Raw genomic sequence first — 19000 nt, forward strand, 5'->3', positions numbered from 1 at the left:
CTCGCGATTTAGACACAAACTACATTTGATCCTCAGATCAGCCCGGCATTCTTTAGAACCGGAACTACGTAATTATTAACGATGTTAATAATTCCACAGTCTTAACCGAAGTTCTTTGTGGTTGTACCCGTCTCGTTTTTCCCACATTCGCGGTTTTTACGCTCCCGAATACAGTCCAAATCGAGTTCGCCGGGTTTGGAGTTTCAAGAACAAGAAACCCGCCGAAAGACTCTGCTTTTTTTGGGGGAAAGTGTGTTAACAAAAAAAAGAAAGCATGAGTCTTCTAAATACGTATTGGTCAGTGAGTGTCTTCGCTAAACTCAGCCGCCGGATCCCATTCAGCACCCATTATGGCTAGTCGCTCAAATATTCAAAGCGGAGAGGCTCTCGCTCTGCCATTCATCCAAACAAATCCAGAAGAGAGGAACTCAGATCCACACATACGAGATTGTGTGGGATCTGACTTCAAATTTAAGAAACGAGGGGCTTCCATATGTCGAAATCAGTACCGTGCTACAACCCAACAAGCCGGCTTGCGATCACAACTCGTATTAGGCCGATTGCAATGTTATCCTGTATTCATAGAATTGTTAGTGAAAATGATTCTCCTTCGTTTGGACAAGTGGGTCGAAACAAACAATTTGCTGCCAAATACGCAGTTTGGCTTCCGCCGAGGTAAAGGGACGAACGATTGTCTCGCGCTGCTATCTTCTGAAATCCAAATCCCTGTCGCTCGCAAACAACAAATGGCTTCCGTTTTCTCGATATCAAAGGGGCATTTGATTCAGTTTCCATGGAAATTCTCTCAGAGAAGCTTCATAATCGTGGACTTTCACCAATTCTCAACAATTTCCTGTACAATTTACTGTCAGAAAAGCACATGATTTTCTCTCATGGCAGCTCGAAATCTTCTCGTTACAGTTTTATGGGCCTACCACGAGGCTCCTGCCTAAGCCCCCTCTTGTACAGTTTTTACGTCAATGATATGGATGATTGTCTAACTAGAGACTGCACGCTGAGACAACTTGCAGACGATGGAGTTATTTCCATCACGGGTACTAATCCCGTCGCTCTGCAAAAGTCGTTGCAAGATACCCTGAACAATCTGTTCACGGGGGCCCTTAAGCTGGGTATCGAGTTCTCTACGGAGTAAACTGAAATGGTCGTTTTTTCTAGGAAGCACGAACCCGCCCAAATCCAGCTTCACCTATCCGGCAAAACAATCATGCACTCTAAGTTTTTCAAATACCTGGGTGTATATTTTGATTCTAAGTGTACCTGGGGGAGACACATTGCGTATTTGAAACAGAAATGCCAGCAAAGAATCAATTTTCTCCAAACAATAACCGGAACATGGTGGGGTGCCCATCCAGGAGACCTCATTCAGTTGTACAAAACAACGATATTATCAGTGTTAGAATATGGCAGTTTTCCGATCAGCTGCCAGGATTCATATTCTCAAGCTGGAGAGAATACAATATCGTTGCTTGCGTATAGCAATAGGGTGTTTGCATTCGACACATACGATGAGTCTCGAAGTCTTGGCAGGAGTACCCCCGTACGTGCACTCTTCACCAGGCATCTCCAACCAAGTTTGCTTCCCATACTTTTGCAATTCCTCTGTCATTTTTGATCTGTCCGCCGATGTTAACGTTTGATGATGTTTCCTTCGTTGTGTCCCTGTTTCATATCCCTCCTATCCGATCGATAAACTTTTACTTAGTCGCGGCAATACATATACACACTCTTTACAGATACACGGGCCAAAGGTTGTGCAGTCCACTGATGATTCACCAAGAGCCAAAGGTTGTACCGCTCATGACAACTCTACACGAGCTGATGATTGCGCCGGCTAGTGATCATTCTACCCTGGATTCCTCGAGTCGAGAAAGACGCCTTTAAAACATGTGAATCCGTAAAAATATACTATAAAACTACTGTAAATCATGGAAAAGACTATTTTATTTTTATGTTTTGGAACATTCGAATACCTGATTTAACAAAGGTGTGCTGAATTAGAGCATTCGAAACAGTGGACAAACCATGATCATAGGGCCCTATTCCAGAAAACGAGACGAGCAATTCGTCTCGTCTCGTCTCGGCTTCAGTCACTGTCGAGACGAGCAAAATATCCCATTCCAGTACACGAGTTTCATTGAAATGTTTTATTTGGTAGACTGGAGAGACTTCAGTCAGTTTTTCTCGGTATGATCAGTGGTGTCAGATGAGAAGACATGTTTTTGTTTTGAGAAAAACTACAAACAATTTTAAAATTGATCAATCGATACTCTTTTCTCATTGCCAAAATATTAAAAAAAAACATAACAAAAAGGAATAAGTTTCATATATCTTTTGGTTTCATTGATATTTTTCCTCGAGCATATGGTTTCATCACTCAGACTTTTCGTTATTATGGATTTATTGGGGGCAATGTTTATTCGCCTAATCAACGATTTATCAAGGAAAGTTTAAAAAGTTTATATATATATATATATATATATATATATATATATATATATATATATATATATATATATATATATATATATATATATATATATATATATATATGTATGTATTTCCAAGAAAGTAGTTGTTTTGAATTACTCATTTTCGTTCAATATATGAAGACCCTTTTCGTGCCGTGTTAATATATTCAAAACAGTCATCTAGCATCCCTGGATATGAGTTCAATGTTTACATTTGGTTGTGTTGTTTGGAAGAGGCCCATTTGAAAATCTTTAAAATCATGAAATTACTTAATTGAATTTGATGGTTGCAGTTGAAAACATACATTGCTTATGCAATACTAGTTTAGCCGTGAAACCATTTTTGAAGATAAAGGCGGATTAGAAGAATATCGATGTTTTCAATCAACAATTGACGAGCGCGGCCAAACGGTCGTCGAACCAGACGAGCTACTCGTCTGTTTTTAGTCGAGCTCGGCTTCTGGAATATGAAAACAAACGAGACGAGCGCTCGTCTGCTCGTCTCGTTTTCTGGAATAGCCCATATTTTCGACTGGACAAACCAAAATCATTTACCTTATTCTAAGACTCGTGTCAGTGAAGCGCCACACAGTCTGATAAATCAATTGATCTATTCAAGTACCAAAACCAAAACAAACGGTGCGCTTTGCTCTTCTCTCACAAATACTATTACCCCACGAAAACACGTGGTTTTACCTGTACTACTACAATGGCTTCGTTCTACCTTCACTTTAAACTTTACTGACTATTTCACAGCTGCGCTTCCATAGTGCAGTTCATGCCAAATTAACCGATAATTCTGAACTTCTGTAACATTGCAATTGCATACAGGCAACGTGTTTTTGTGCGAGGGATATGGACCGCATGAAAAAAATTGTACTGAAGTTCACCAGTAGCTTTAAAATATAGGGCCCTATTCCAGAAAACGTGACGAGCAGACGAGCGCTCGTCTCGTTTGTTTTCATATTCCAGAAGCCGAGCTCGACTAAAAACAGACGAGTAGCTCGTCTGGTTCGACGACCGTTTGGCCGCGCTCGTCAATGAATCAGTCGAATCGTCTAGTTTGTTTGATGTGTTTGTTCACCTTGTTGATTGAAAGCATCGGTATTCATCTGCTCTGCCTTTATCTTCAAAAATTGTTTCACGGCTAAACTAGTATTGCATAAGCAATGTATGTTTTCAACTGCAACCATCATATTAAATTCAGTAATTGCAAGATTTTACAGATTTTCAAATGGACCTCTTCCAAACAACACAACCAATGTAAACATTGAACTCATATCCAGGGATGCTAGATGACTGTTTTGAATAGATGAACACGGCACGAAAAGGGTCTTCAACTACTTTTTTTTCGGAAATACGTATGTATAGATTTGAAACTTTTCTCGATAAATCGTTGATTAGGTGAAAAAACATTGCCCCCAATAAATCCATAATAACAAAACGTCTGAGTGATAAAACCATATGCTCGGGGAAAAATATCAATGAAACCAAAAGATATATGAAACTTGTTCCTTTTTGTTATTTTTTTTTTTTTTTTAATATTTTGGCATTGAGAAAAGAGTATCGATTGATCAATTTTAAAACTGTTTGTCGTTTTTCTCAAAACAAAAACATGTCTTCTCATCTGACATCACTGATCATACCGAGAAAAACTGACTGAAGTCTCTCCAGTCTACCAAATAAAACATTTCAATGAAACTCGTGTACTGGAATGGGATATTTTGCTCGTCTCGACAGTGACTGAAGCCGAGACGAGACGAGACGAATTGCTCGTCTCGTTTTCTGGAATAGGACCCATAGTGTTCGCTACACAATTTGGAAGAAACTTTTTTTATGCGGTAAATCATCAGAGACGCAAACCAAAACAAAATAATTCTTGTAGTTATGCAATAAGTAGATCAAACTCGTAAAATTAATACAATTCTAGATCAACATGTCAAAAGGGTCTATCTTCTATGATCGATTCTCTTCACCGTCTTTCTCTTTCGATAACCATGGCCTTTCATACAGATTTTGCTCCAGTTTTGCCATGTAGTTTGATAATCGAGGTCCCCTTTCACACTCCTTATCGTTGAACACATCAGGAAATCCTGTTACTGCTGAGTTATTAATGGAAGAGAATGTAGATGAAGAGAATCGATCAAAGAAGATAGACCCTTTTGACATGTTGATCTAGAATTGAACCGATAGCTTTCACTCGATCATGCTCGGTTTCTATATTAGTAAAATAGAGCTAACCAGCAAAATTTTCATCGATTCGCAGTGCTTTCACCATTCATTCAAATTTGAATGAACGAACCGTAAAACAGTTCAGTTGCTTTAAAGCTCTCACACTAACGTACCAAGCAACCGCTGTTCGCGCTGAAGATACCACACGAGAAATAAAAGTGAGAACGATTGTGTCCATCCATATGTGCTGAAGAATTTGTACTCATAACGCCATTCTTTGTGTGGACACCGACTGGACAACATCGTTGCTGGACGGGCTGGACGGCGAGGGATCGAGTGCCTTTCTCAAGGCAAGAGGGCGGAGGTGGTAGCGCTGGAGTAGAATAGAGTAGAGTTTTCAAAGGGCCTTTCTCAAGGCTAGAGACGAATGAACTGCAAAAGTTTAAAGTCTCTATAATACAATACCTTCCTTCCTTCCTCATAACGCTAAAAAGTCGTGAGACTATTTGGAAGAGAGTCTAGCAATTCTTTTTTATCCCCTGAACGTAGGCTGTAAGCAGTATATTTGGTTCAGTAGCATATGAGATTCACGTGCCAGTTTGCAGTTGAATCATTCAAATTCAGTGTGTGCTACTGAATTTGAATGCAAATAATTCCTCAAGCGTATTTCATTTGAGCCAGCTAGAATCTATATTTTAGTAATGCGCGCGATCCGTGTGTCGCACTTTTTGTATTAATATCGTCGACATTATTTTGAAGCAGATTCATAAGGCGCTCCTTCATATGTTTTGAGTTTAAGTTTATGTGAATATAATGTGATGATTGGGTGAGCGATGCAATGTTCGATAAATTATAAGATATTTTCATTCTCACTTGAATTAACGTATAATTATCTTTAATGATATTTCATAACTTAACGTTTATACGTTATATACTGGATTGATATGTAATATTACTCCTTCCACCAAGAAACTTACGGTAGACAACACTGTACATATTTGCTGTATTTCGCTGTCCGAGGAATGTATTCACGTGAATAAAGCAAGCAGTAAACTTACTTCAAAACTTTCTGAAATCGAATTTATTGCAATATCGTGTAATAGGAACGATATAATGTATTTTCTAACAAACTTGTCTATGTCTTTCTGTAACTTCGATTATGTTTTTAATAAAAACGCACATCGATAATGACAAGTTTTATTAACAAATCGTTTAAAAATTAAATGTTTAGATTTATACTCTTGGAACTATTGCTTGAAATAACAATCAATTGTTTTGAAACTACTATGCAAAGCAGTATGTCGTTGTTGTTCTGGAAATCGCGTATAGCAGTTTCTCTATAGTTTTCAACAGCGTTTCATACTTTCTTACAGTTTCGAAATTTGCTAATATACATACCGAACTTTTTACGAACTTTGAACTGTATATAATCGAATTCTGTATTTTATCGAGTCAAAAACATTGTTCTATTCGTTTTTTATGCATATATTTTCGTTTTTTTAATATAAAAGTAGAATTTAATTTTTTGATTCATTTCTTAAAGTCACACCTTTCTCATACGAAAAAAATAAATTTATTCAGAATCTCTCAGGAGATGATAGACGATCATATTTGATGAGAAAAATCCTTCTACGCATATGTTTGAATTTCAACAATGATAGAGTTATAGAACTTTTTGTTGTTTCAGACTTTGTTGCCTCTAACTGGATCTACATTAAAAAGTACGCTAAAGAATAAAGTACTGGAACATCTAAATTAGTGTATTTAAATAACATTTTGGAAGTGAAAAACTTAAAAGTTGGTAATTTTCAATATGTCATTATTAGTTTTATCCCAGAAATTCATATTAAACATTATTGTTTCTATCGATTGGATTAAAGTTCTCTAGTTCTCTACAATTTGTTCTTCGACACCTAACTTCTGTCTTTCTTAATTTTGCTGCAATATCGATATAAAAAATTCCTGGTAAAAATTCAACAAAATCTTCAAAAGTCACGGATTTCACCCCACTGTACTTATAATAGGCACTTATATTTCTCCTTAACGTTAAAAGGTAACTTTTTTTTCGAAATCAGTCATATTCGAAATATAAAAAAAATATTTCTCTTTCGAACTGTATATAGTTTCGAGTCCAAAATTGTATATCGAATAACTTTTTTGGGTCAGGTTTGTCAAGTTGTGCCTTTCTAAAGGTCACGAGTTCAATTCTCACTCCCGACATTCTTCCAAAAAAATGGAAGTTAAAGTGACGAACCAGCCAAATGAGTTGAAAGTCACAATAATACAGATAAAAAAAAAAAAGTTGTGCCTTTCATCAAACTCTACCATGGCTAATAGAAGTATAAGGAATGGCTTTGTTCTGATACTGTATATAAGTTTATGTCAATACATGCAACACCAAAGCGCTTATCTTCGCGTACTAAAGTTTTTTACTTTATAAAAAGCGCACTAACGCACCAGTTTCCGTTTTGCAGTTGAAAAGGAAAATGTAATCCGTGTTACATTCCTAAATGAAACAACATAGCCCAACTATTGAAGCTCAAAAATTATGATGATTTTCTGAAAAACCTATTTTGGTGGAGATAATTCGAGCCTAAAACCATTGTTAGGTAGATTAACTTGTTATAAATAGAATATTTGAACTAACATTAATAGTTAAAGTTTCATATTATTACCTGAAAGATACGTAAAGTTCAAATAAAACGTTATGACATTAAAAGTTTAATAAACTTCACGTTTAAGCCTAGTAGTTTGCTGTGAATAAAAAAATGGGTGGGTTATATCTATGATAAAACCGCAAGGTTGACGTGGCACTATCTTAGCTTGGCAATCATTTGTTTGTATTGATTAAATTTTTGATTGAATGAAACAATTTCCCAATTCAATTAAATGTGAAAACATTTTGCCTAATCATCAAATGGTGTACGTAGAAATTCTGTGAGCAGAACATATGAAGGCATATCCTTCAATGCAATCTTGAATAACCCGCTATGCAAAACAAAAATGCGGGTGCAGAAATACTCCCGGCTTGCATGAATCAACAACTTCAACTTCTATAGAACAAAAATACCCCCGACCTGCATGAATTTGCAATGCCAATTTCCCCAGGCACATTAGTTCTGAAATCTCTGTTAGGAAACAAAGGCTCGCCCTACTTTCATGTATTTTCAATGCCGATTTCCACAAGTCTGCTTGGTTTTGATGGTCGTGTTGGGGAAACCGTAAATCGGGCCAATCAAAACAAGGCAGTTAGGGCGTTTAGATAACGCTCAAAATTTCACAGTTATTCAATTGTTTATCTAATAAAACATAACATTCTATTAATTGCGATAGATGCGTGGAAATATTCCCTATCAATTGATGCAAACATCTCTCCGATCCAGTAAGAAATGTTTGAGTTATAAGCATTCAAAATCTTGCATTTTTTCCTGCATGTTCTGTGTTTAGGTTTTCATTTTACCCCCCCCCCTATATTCCGGTTAGACGTAGTCCCACGTCAATAAATGCGAAACTAGAAAAATGCTTCAATTCAATTTTCATCCCGTGCACCATACGTGCAGCCAAGGCTCGGCCACAGCCCGCTAATACCAGGGACAGACATACAGCTGTACTTGCGCTGTAAGCACAGCAGTGGAACTCCATACAATTGTATTTGTGTTTGTTTGTATTTTGTATTTGTGAATTAATTCACTGACTAAAAAGTGTCCACATTTTCATCGCTTGTTTACGTGGAGAATATAATTTTTTCACGCACACTTGATTTGAGAGTGTATGGATTTCTAGCTGTCTTGACGCAAGGTCTTTAATGAAAAATGAGAAGATGGGAAGGTTTATATAAACATGTTTATAATTACATAAGTTTATTCAAATATTAATATTGCCCTTATTTAACTATTCAGTGCAATTTTATCAAAATTTGAAAGAGAAATTAAAAAAGGAATGTTTTTTTCAATATTTTTATGAGATTAATCTATTAAAAATCCATGATTACCTTTGCTTTATTATTTACCCCCCATTAATTGTTAATTTTTCCTGCTTTTCGTTCTTTGACCTATCATTTTGAGAGGTTTGAAATTGCGACAAGATAGAAATTTGGTGTGAAAGAGCGAATTGTAGAAAATTAAGTCGCAAATTCTCTAAACTTTATAATTAAAGTTTTTATGTAGTATTTAATTTTTGAGTTTGTTTGAATGACAGATTGAAGTTGATTCATAGAAGAATAAGACTCATTTGATATTACGATTTTTGAAATCGACTCAATGGTTGTAAAATTATGACGTTTTGGAAGAAATCTTACTTATTTAATCAGCAAAAGGCCCACGTGGCATGTGCTGTACACAAAAATCGTCTCCATTCACATGAATTTTATTTTTTTTTTTCCAATTGTTAACTTTCATTCTCATATCAAGGATCAACATATCATATCTTTCCATTAATCCGCAAACATGCCTAGTAGTAACTTAAAAAAAAACAAACTCATAAACGACAAAAAGAGTCTTCGTATATTTTTTATATATTTTTCACAGTTTTATAGTAGTTTTATAACGCTTTTTTAGTTGGAGTGCCTTTTAATTGGCACTTCGCCAGTTGGAGCCCGCGTCAATCAAGAAGCAATCATCCGTCATAATTGTATGTCAGGTTTACTCAGTTTTTCAATGCCATTTTTATTGAAGAGTCTTTGAACGTTAAAATCAAGAAATTAAGGCATAGTATAAAAGTATTTAGTTTTGCAGTTTGTTTGACAAATGTATTCGTTTGAAAATATTTATTAATATATATCCATATATAAAGTGGATTATATCACATCCACTATTCAAGGAAGTTAATGATATTTTCTACCATCAAACCAAATGCAGTAATCTTAATTATTATTATGGCCGTACTAAAAGACATGAAAAACAACAAGAAAAACGCGAACTTTGAAATTTGTGAACTATTGCAGTATTATTGCAGCCATTCCATGCCAAACTGATATAGTGGTTTTCGGATTTTCGTGAAAATTGGTAGCTTCCCAGCAAACATTAAGTCGTATGAATAGCTATAATTGGAGGCGATATACATACAACCAAGACACATTTGTATGATATATGATGCAGATAACTAGCATATACACACAAAAGTGGAGGCGATATACGTATATGCCATATTTTGTACGCATATAAAGCCGTATATAACGATATGCGATGCTTTTTGGACTGATATGCGATTTGATCCGACAATGTTACCACTCAATCCAATCGTGTTTTTGCATTTTATGCGAGTTTAGATATACATGATCGATATTTTGATTGATATTTTATGCGATTGTGATTTGATACGAATTTATATGTAACTTATCATATGCAAAGTTATACGATTTAATGTTTGCTGGGGTGATTCGATTTTTTTCACTTTTTCCCAAAAATGACTTTTATCAAAAATTCATAACTTTTGAACCACTAAGCCGATTCACATTATCGATACATCAAATTGAAGTTAATGAGCTAGTCTTTTTTGGCAAAAATGTCAAACTTGCAAGAAATTTGAATTTTTTTCTTGTAATTCTTGATTGTATCCGTTTTTATAGTTTACATGGTTTCGGGACCAACGGCGCTATATTTTTCTATATTTTTTCTTGAAAACTGAGGATTTTTAACTCAAAATTAGATATGTTCTTTTTTTCTTTTTTGAGTTATAATTTTTTAAAGTTAACCGATAGTTCGGAATATTAATTTCTCCTATTCTCAAAAATTCATAACATTTGAACTGCTAGAGCGATTCAGATGATAGATATATCAAATTAAAGCCTAGATTTTTTTGGAAAAATATTGCACTTGCGAAAAAAATTCATTTTGTTTTCGTGATTAATAATTGTATCTGTTTTTTTGACGTAGGACTACGTCTTTCATTTCTATACCGGGGTGTAAAATCAATGTTTCGAAAACGAAAGCGTTACGCCGGAGACCGAGATTTTAAGCGTTAATAGCTCCTAAACAACTGAACGAAATGGTATGATAAACACTTCATTCGAAAGATAAAATGTCTACGCGTTCTATACTTGTTACTTTTTGATCCAAAAACTTGTTTCAATAGTCTTAAAATTGTTTTCAAAACAGGCTATTGAAATCACCAATCGGTATATAAGCGAGCGCCACTCGGAAATCCACTCAGTTCTAATTGAACAGCGATTGGAGCATGTTGTCGCTGTTGTGGTGAAGCTCTTCGTTTATGATGAAAGCGCGGATGAACGGTGTCACCAGGAGCCTGTTTGTGCACCCTAGGCCAGAAGGGAATCCATCAGGAGGAGAGTGATGCCACAAACGGTTCCCCGGGAAGACATCGCTACACACACACATACACGCGCGGAATTCTTTCCGTTTGGATGCCATTCAGCATCGAGAAAGTTCCGGAAAGATCTAATCATTTCTGGAAAATAATCTGCCAGTTCCTCTGGGAATTTAAAAATACATTCATGTGAAAGAGTTTATTTTAATGTTTTCTAACCATGTAACACAGCGATCAAACTCATTTGATTTTGTAATTTTTCAACCAAGTGTAATTAGCAGGAAAGCTTCTGAAGATTATTCTTCCCCATCAGTAGGATACTTCCGTATCCAATATTGTATGCGCACGCAATCGATTATTGCTCAGTCGCCGAAAGTTTCGAGCTCAGAGTTCTCCTCTAGTTTGCCTTCCAAATTGCCATCGTAAACCACACCTTCTCTCGATTCAATCACACACAAAAAGCATACTTAAGCGATATTCTGGTGGTGAGACACATTCATTTTTCGTGAGGACATCGACAAGACAACATCGTTGCCTAACGTGCTGGAGGAGGTGGACGGCGAAGGATCGACACATACACGCGCAGAATTCTTTCCGTTTGGATGCCATTCAGCATCGAGAAAGTTCCGGAAAGATCTAATCATTGCTGGAAAATAATCTGCCAGTTCCTTTGGGAATTTTCAAAATATATTCATGTGAAAGAGTTTAATTGAATGTTTTCTATCCATGTTACACTGTGACCAAATATGTTTCAATCAAGTGCTATTAACAGGTGGTTATCGAGTTGGCATTAACCACTGGTGGGCTTCCAGTATCGAGGAAAATGTGGAAATATCTAATCGTTACTGAAAATAATCTACCAGTTTCTCTGGGAATTTAAAAATACATTCATGTGAAAGAGTTTATTCGAAAGTTTTCTATCCATGTAACACTGTGACCAAATATGTTTCAATCAAGTGCTATTAACAGATGGTTATCGAGTTAGCATAAACCACTCGTATCTCGTATCCTATATTGGATGCATAAAACCTTGTGCCTCCAACGTAACGCTCTCATTTTCGAAGTCCCCCAAATATTCATTTATTCATTCATTCAGAATGTTTTTAGATTCAACTTCAAACAAATGATCTCTAAATCAATGATAGTCCTACGTCACCCTTGCGGTTATACCATAGATATAACTCACTTCCTGTTTTTTATAAATAAAAAAAAATAATTTTTTGCAAGTGTGAAATTATTGACTTGAATTAACTATGTCGATTATCTGAATCGGTTCAGTAGATCAAAAGTTATGAATTTTTGAAAAACGTAATTTTTGGAAAAAGGAGAAACATGATTTTTTGAACCATCGGTTAAATTTGAAAAATCATAATTTAAAAACGAAGAAGGACACATTTTTGGATATGTTGTGTAAAAAATCCTCAGCTTTCGAGAAAGAATATAAAAAAAATGTAGCGCCCTTGAATGAAAACTATAAAGAACAATTACGAACAATAATTGGCATGGAATATATATAGTATATAGTTTGGTGTTAATTTCCCCGGCAGCTAAAAAGCTGTTTACTAAAAACTAATTGGCGTTAACGTTTCATTGCCTTGTAAATTCTAGATACAATACCAACAGAGGGTATTAAAAAAATGGCTTTTTACGGGGTGTGTTCGAAACTGAAAAAAAAAAAGAAATTTATTCAGAAATCATATTTTTAAGTTGTTTTTTAAGCGTACATACATTATTTAGTGGTATAATTATTGTATCATTCAATTTATTCCGATGAGAATGCTTTAAAATATATCAACTGATGCTCTTACCACATTTTAATTTTTTTTTTCAATGTTCAGTTTCTATGGCGAAGCTTCATTCGTAAATTACACATTTGTCATCATTGGTGGAATACGACCATAAATGTTGTTATGAATAGAACAGCAAGTTATGATTACAATACATATGGGTTTATTTTGATAATGCATTATACATAAGCCGATAAAAATGCATTATAATATTTGTCCACAGCGTTTCAGCGTGTATATGTATATTTTATTCAATTTTCAGTTCATAATTTCTATCCCATTCGCCGTGTTTATCATGATGATGCTAACATTATATACGAACCTCCCACCTTATATATGATGTCTCCCACCCTCTTAGAGACATCTTAACAATATGTTCAATTTTTAGAGCGTAAACCATCTGTCAATTTTTTCACTGTTTACATTTTCTTGCCACAAATCGTTGCCACTTTTTTCTCTCAAGTTCCACTTCTCTTCTCTGCTGTAAGGGTACAGCGTTGTACAGGTACTATCGTACCATGACAGACATACTTTAGTTGTACATTGTACCATATGTTAAACTGACAATCAGTATTTTGACGTAGGACTACGTCTTTCATTTCTATACCGGGGTGTAAAACCAAAGTTTCGAAAACGAAAGCGTTACGCCGGAGACCGAGATTTTGAGCGTTAATAGCTCCTAAACAACCGAACGAAATGGTATGATAAACACTTCATTCGAAAGATAAAATGTCTACGCGTTCTATACATGTTACTTTTTGATCCAAAAACTTGTTTAATAGTCTTAAAATTGCTTTCAAAACAGGCTATTGATTTCACCAATCGGTATATAAGCGAGTGCCGCTCGGAAATCCACTCAGTTCTAATTGAACAGCGATTGTAGCATGTTGTCACTGTTGTGGTGAAGCTCTTCGTTTATCATGAAAGCGCGGATGATCGGTGCCACCAAGAGCCTGTTTGTGCACCTTAGGTCAGAAGAGAATCCATCAGGAGGAGAGTGATGCCACAAACGGTTCCCCGGGAAGAGTTCGGAGCAGCCGCCACACACACATACACGCGCGGAATTCTTTCCGTTTGGATGCCATTCAGCATCGAGAAAGTTCCGGAAAGATCTAATCATTGCTGGAAAATAATCTGCCAGTTCCTCTGGGAATTTAAAAATACATTCATGTGAAAGAGTTTATTCGAATGTTTTCTATCCATGTAACACTGTGACCAAATACATTTGGTTTTGTGATTTTTCAATCAATCGCAATTAACAGGATAGCTTTTGAAGATTATTCTTCCCCATCAGTAGGATATTTCCGTATCCAATATTGTATGCGCCCGCAATCGATTCTTGCTCTGTCGCCGAAAATTCCGAGCTCAGAGAGTTCAATCCCCTCTAGTTTGCCTTCCAAATTGCCATCGTAAACCACACCTTCTCTCGATTCAATCACACACAAAAAGCATACTTAAGCGATATTCTGGTGGTGAGACACATTCATTTTTCGAACAGAATATTACGCAAGTTGGAAAATTGTAATCAATGCGGGGAAGACCCAGACTATCCTTTTCCCGCATTCAAGGTCTCCTAAACTTGTTCCCACTGACAACGTGAGAATTCGGTTCGGAGACTCCCTTATTGAATGGTCCAAAGAAGTCACCTATTTAGGACTCACATTAGACAGTCATCTAATTTTCAAATCTCACGTTGATAAAACCGTCAACAAATGTAACATTTTACTTCGGTTCTTGTATCCTTTAATTTGCAGGAACTCGAAACTTTGTTTAAAGAATCAGATGGCTGTCTATAAACAGATATTCTATCCTGCCATTGAATATGCGGTTCCTGTTTGGAAGGGCTGTGCCCGGACACACAGACTGAAACTCCAACGCGTTCAAAACAAGATTCTTAAAATCATACTGAATTTGTCACCCTGGACGAGAACAACGGAGGTTCATGAAAGAGCCTGTCTGGATACCCTAGAAGTAAAGTTTGACAACGTCATACAAAAATTTGGAGAGAGGTGCTCCTCTTCCGTGCATGAAATTGTACGGAATTTGTATATAGTAGTTTAAGGTCTTAGGTTAAGTAGGTAGTTTTATTATAACAATTAAAAAAATACAAATGTTTATCATTAAAAAAAAAAAAATTAGATATAGTAAAAACAAACAGTACCTAGCATTCTATTATGCAAATTAAGATGAACAAAGATGTGAAGCGTTAGCTGGCCAATTAAAATGTATAGAACTTTGTATTAACCAAAAACGTATAAGAAATATAAATGAATTTATGCAAAAAAAAAAAAAAAAAAAAAAACATTCATTTTTCGTGAGGACATCGACAAGACAACATCGTTGCCTAACGTGCTGGAGGAGGTGGACGGCGAAGGATCGACACATACACGCGCAGAATTCTTTCCGTTTGGATGCCATTCAGCATCGAGAAAGTTCCGGAAAGATCTAATCATTTCTGGAAAATAATCTGCCAGTTCCTCTGGGAATTTAAAAATACATTCATGTGAAAGAGATATATGTTTCAACCAAGTGCTATTAACAGGTGGTTATCGAATTAGTATTAACCACTGGTGGGCTTCCAGTATCGAGGAAAATGTGGAAATATCTAATGGTTGCTGGAAATAATCTGCCAGTTCCTATGGGAATTTAAAAATACATTCATGTGAAAGAGTTTATTTGAATGTTTTCTATCCATGTAACACTGTGACCAAATATGTTTCAATCAAGCCCACAATCCGTTTTGCCTGCCAAGATCGGGTCGATGAAATGTCAACAATCGACCTCAAATGCTGCCACCTTGCAATCGATTTATCGACCTTTCATATGCATTCATCGAACAACTTGACGCCACTTTTTTGCCAACATATGCAAGGCGTCGACCTGCATGTAACGCTGCTTCCAACACTGATCGTCTCTTGTTTGTATTGGTTTGTTATGAAACATGAAAAGGAAAAACATTGATCGATTTTAATCATTTTATTCAAAAAAACACAAAATGTATATAAAATATAAACAAGATATATAATGCAATCGGTGCATTCAGGTTGTCTGGATTGACGATTCGAATCCAGCTCCTTTTTCTCCTTGACACACATATGTGGCTGAGGAGGTTTCTTCAATGTGCGTGAAGCACGGGATCTCCGATGGGGAAAATTGCTCGAAATACTATCGATGGCCAGGTCCTGCTGCTGTTACTGATGATGCTGTTGCCCGGAATAGCACCCTGGACTTAAGGGATACTGCTGCGGGAAAGCTGATGCTGTTGGCTGGCGTGACAGAAGTGGGAATAAGCAATGTGGTGATGAGGGAAATCATCTTTCTCACTCGCCGATTGATTGAGTCGGATGTATTGATAGCTGAAACAAAATAAAATGATTAGTAAGTGAAAAGCAGAAATGAATTCCCTACTCACCAGTTGTATGATCCGGATAAAAATGCGAACTATTAAAATATCATGCGATTACGTTCGCTTACCTCGCCTATTTTCATTCTACTATACAACGGAATCAGTGCATTCGGGTTCCTCCGGGTGGTAATTCAGCTGAGCAAGTTGATAAATACCTCCTTGTCGTTGAGTTTTCGTGTCTGAAGAGGATTTTGAATGTGCGCGAAGCACGGAACCTCTAATGGGGAAAGTTCTTCGCAATACCATACCATGGTCAAATTCTGCTGCTGCTGCTGTTGATGCTGTCCCCCGGCATTGCCAACAGGGGTTGAAGGTTACTGCTGCAGGAAAACGGATGTTATTGGCTGCTGTGATAGAAGTGGAAATCCGCACTGATGGGAGAAATCATCTTTCTCACTTACCGATTGATGGAAGCAAACGAGTCGAATGTATTCATAGCTGATAAGACAAGATAAAATAATTAATAATTAAAAAGCCGAAATATATTTCATACTCACCAGTTGTATGATCCATTTGTTTTTGTTTGAGATGACAGTTTAGCGGAGTGGAAAAAAGAACCACCAGTGATGCCATTTGGTTTGTTTAATTATTCAGTATTTTCGACTAACGAACTATCCGCGTTGACGATATTGGGTAATAGGCATGACAGTATGGATTTGCAGAAGGAATCAATACACTTTTAAAATGAAAATTATGAATGAACATGATTTTTCCTTAATCAAATTAGTACTCTTTGTAAGTGAAAATCACCATTGCCTGCAAGTGGTGAACAAACGTCATAAAAAAATATGTTTTGAGATAATTTTATATTATAATGACAAGTTTTTTTGAGAATATCTGAACGTCTATAGAAAATAACTCAAATTAGGGTCATGACAACGTACTTTAAGTAGAAAAAATTATGCCAAGAAAAAAATTTCATACAAATTTTAGCAAATATAAACTGATTCGGGCCGACTAATATGATAGAGAATAGTTTGCCTCATACAAACTAATGCCGTATCCAGATGTCGATACCTAATCGTCGTCAACGTGAATAGGTAACAGCGTTACGGTCGTTGTTAGGTCGATGTTTTTTTCGTCGATTGGATTGTGGGAGTGCTATTAACAGGTGGTTATCGAGTTAGCATAAACCACTGGTGGGCTTCCAGTATCGAGGAAAATGTGGGAATATCTAATCGTTACTGAAAATAATCTGCCAGTTCCTCTGGGAATTTAAAAATACATTCATGTGAAAGAGTTTATTCGAATGTTTTCTATCCATGTAACACTGTGACCAAATACATTTGGTTTTGTGATTTTTCAATCAATCGCAATTAACAGGATAGCTTCTGAAGATTATTCTTCCCCATCAGTAGGATATTTCCGTATCCAATATTGTATGCGCTCGCAATCGATTCTTGCTCTGTCGCCGAAAATTCCGAGCTCAGAGAGTTCATTCCCCTCTAGTTTGCCTTCCAAATTGCCATCGTAAACCACACCTTCTCTCGATTCAATCACACACAAAAAGCATACTTAAGCGATATTCTGGTGGTGAGACACATTCCCACCCCCTCCCACTCCTCTAATCCTACCCAAATCCTTTCCACTCCTTTCCTTCCTATCCTCCTGAGAAGGGCCGTTTTGTTTTTTGGCTTTGGAACACGCCTTTCGCTAGGTCACTTGTGCTTCGTTAATGCTTTGGTCCTCGGATCAGTAAATGTTTACTTTTCTTTACAGCATATATTAAATATCTTATGAAGCATAGGATCCCTTCCTACCTTCTTCTTTAACCGAGAGTCGAGTGAACAGATCTGATGAGTGATTTTGTTTGGTTTCCCTTTCGCCAGTCCCCTCTGGGCTGGTTTTATTGTGGCTCTTCACTGGGCTAGAGGCGAATGAACTGCAAAGTTTAAAGCCTCTTAAAAACAAAGAAAGAAAGAAAGAAGAGACACATTCATTTTTCGTGAGGACATCGACAAGACAACATCGTTGCCTAACGTGCTGGAGGAGGTGGACGGCGAAGGATCGACACATACACGCGCAGAATTCTTTCCGTTTGGATGCCATTCAGCATCGAGAAAGTTCCGGAAAGATCTAATCATTTCTGGAAAATAATCTGCCAGTTCCTCTGGGAATTTAAAAATACATTCATGTGAAAGAGATATATGTTTCAACCAAGTGCTATTAACAGGTGGTTATCGAATTAGTATTAACCACTGGTGGGCTTCCAGTATCGAGGAAAATGTGGAAATATCTAATGGTTGCTGGAAAATAATCTGCCAGTTTCCCTTGGAATTGAAAATTACATTTCATAAAATATCCATATAATACATTAGGGTTTGTGATTTGTCAATCAAGTACAGTTAGCAGGTTAGCTTCTGAAGATTATTCTTCAGAACAAGGTTTTTCGTATCCTATATTGGATGCATAAAACCTTGTGCCTCCAACGTAACGCTCTCGTTTTCGAAGTCCCCCAAATATTCTTTTACTCATTCATTCAGAATGGATTGAGATTCAACTTCAAACAAATGATCTCTAATCAACGATAGTCCTACGTCACCCTTGCGGTTATACCATAGATATAACCCACTTCCTGTTTTTTCCAAATTTCACCACATATTTCAATGAAAAATGTTTTTATTTAGCGTCTAAACTATCAAACACAACAAATATGTTTCCAATCTGAGTTATTAACTCAAGGGAAAGTCAGTGAAAAGAATGTTTACCAAGTGTTTTGATTCGATTTGTTCATGCTACCGACCACTAGCCGTCAATGGCGCTGCGCACAGCACAACTGTAGCCATGTACAGCGGTAAAACAGGTCGGTACAGGTACAGCGATTGTACCGAGTTGCTTGCATGGTTCTAGCGCTGTACATGGTGACAGACATACAATTTTCG

The 19000-nt window shown here is 36.6% G+C and overlaps 1 long non-coding RNA gene across 1 annotated transcript; it reads right to left on the reverse strand.

The window, feature by feature from the left end:
• Positions 1 to 15673: 15673 nt before the first annotated feature.
• LOC129762353 (uncharacterized) lies at positions 15674 to 16821 on the reverse strand. Its single transcript, XR_008740597.1, has 4 exons — positions 16616 to 16821; positions 16520 to 16556; positions 16125 to 16438; positions 15674 to 16068 (listed from the first exon to the last, which is right to left on the reverse strand). It is a non-coding gene; the product is annotated as an uncharacterized LOC129762353 (long non-coding RNA).
• Between the last annotated feature and the right edge of the window lie 2179 nt (positions 16822 to 19000).

The sequence above is a fragment of the Toxorhynchites rutilus genome, chromosome 1, assembly GCF_029784135.1.
Source record: "Toxorhynchites rutilus septentrionalis strain SRP chromosome 1, ASM2978413v1, whole genome shotgun sequence".
Lineage (NCBI taxonomy): Eukaryota > Metazoa > Arthropoda > Insecta > Diptera > Culicidae > Toxorhynchites > Toxorhynchites rutilus.